Genomic DNA, 1,792 nt, shown 5'->3' with positions numbered 1-1,792 from the left:
ATTGAAAACAATGAAGCAATCCAGAGCAGGTACAAGACAATAAAAGGCTAAACAGATCCAACAGGGTTTAAAGGTGGGAGATGGAAGGAAACAAAAATGAAGAAAAAGAAAGAACATTTCCACTGAGCCACCAAAGTGGAATGTAGGAAAAATCAATCCAAAACCAAAAGGACAAATCGAGCTGAAGCAGCTGAAAAACCAGATTTTTGTCGGCCAGGAAGGAGCAAATCAGAAAGACCTGACATCGAGTGACAAGGAGGAATGAAATCACCCAGGGAAGATGATGAATGTGATGAGAAAAGAAAGGTATAAACAGGTCTCAATCCTCTCTGATTGCATCATCAGCCAAAGGAAGTGGATGAGAAATTGGAGACAAAGACATCAAGAAACAAGCTTGAAGGGCAAGGTACAAAACTATACCCAATCCCATGGCGAACAAACTTTGATAAAAGATAATAAAGAATAAATTGACACATCTAAATGAAAACTTTTTCTAGTTTATTTTCTGCAATGTTTTGAGCAGATGCCTTTCATCAGGCAATAAAAACTGGGATAACACTTATATCAGTCATTTTGCTTTTACAAATTACAACAAAATCCATTTGATACTTACACTACAACAAATACTGATTAATACAATGAGACTCTTATGTGATAGGCACAAAAGTAAAGCTGAAAAACTTACTTTAGGTGACATTTGCAATAATATTTTTCTTTGTGAGAAAGTTATCAATTTAAAAATGTTTTAACAATTGCACTGACTTCTTATTTATTGTAGTTTATACATATTTTCCAAGAAAAGTATGTTGGATATTTTTATTATGCATGCAAAAATATTATTTTTAACAATTGCACTGACTTCTTATTTATTGTAGTTTGTACATATTTTCCAAGAAAAGTATGTTGGAAATTTTTATTATGCATGCAAAAATATTATTGGGGTGTCAGGATGTAGTGTGGCATGTTAGGGATGCACCTCAAGTTTGCCTTTGTACATGCCTATCTGACCAGTTATGAAAGAATGCAAAATAAACCATCCATAGAAAATAGAAATAAGTGTTTATCCATTTTTTGGTTTTTGCAAAATCTGTCCTTGTTGATAAAATTTCTGCATAAAAAGTCAAATTATGAATCTTAATGAAAACCACCCAGTGATGGAATAATTGAATTCTCCAGGGTATATCTTATTTAAACTGAATGAATGTTGTAGTGTTTAGTTTATCATGTTTTTTAAAACAGTGATATGATTCTAAGTAAATCTGAGCATTAACTCATTAATTGTTGATTACATAAACTTGAATGTGATTGATTACTTTTCTATTTAAGATGCTCAGTGATCAGTTCTAGAAATTTCTAGAATAGAGTTTAAACTATTTTTAAAAATGATCTGGTTGTGTATATAAAAAAACTTGCCTAAGATTTAAAGATGCTATACTATATTTAGAAAAAATTTAAAGCTTATAGGCCTAAGATTTGAAAATTCCTGGGAAATGTAAATTTCAGAATAGGTAGTTAGAGAAGTATGCATGGCTTGAATTCTGTTATGATTCTGTATACTTGGTATTGTGTGTAAAGTTTGATGTTTTTTCAAGTGGGTGAAATTGCCATATTGGAAAGAAAAAAAATATAAAGCATGAAATATTTTACAGTATAGTTTTGACCAGGAAATCTCAAAAGTGGTTTAGCAGAATGTAGAATATTTACCAGAAGTATAATAATGGCTGGAGATGGCTTAAATGGGTAATGAAGAAAAACTTTAATATAAATTTAACATAACAGCAAATGTACAATG

General features: G+C 30.9%; 1 protein-coding gene across 1 annotated transcript in view; it reads left to right on the top strand.

The window, feature by feature from the left end:
- The window catches only part of LOC111088217, a 35,393-nt gene that overhangs the window by 1,189 nt on the left and 32,412 nt on the right, over positions 1–1,792 (top strand). The window lies entirely within an intron of this gene.

The sequence above is a fragment of the Limulus polyphemus genome, unplaced genomic scaffold (genome assembly GCF_000517525.1).
Source record: "Limulus polyphemus unplaced genomic scaffold, Limulus_polyphemus-2.1.2 Scaffold3347, whole genome shotgun sequence".
Taxonomy (NCBI): Eukaryota; Metazoa; Arthropoda; class Merostomata; order Xiphosura; family Limulidae; genus Limulus; species Limulus polyphemus.
The sequence above is the reverse complement of the archived record's forward strand: the minus strand, read 5'-3'. Positions and strand labels throughout refer to the sequence as shown.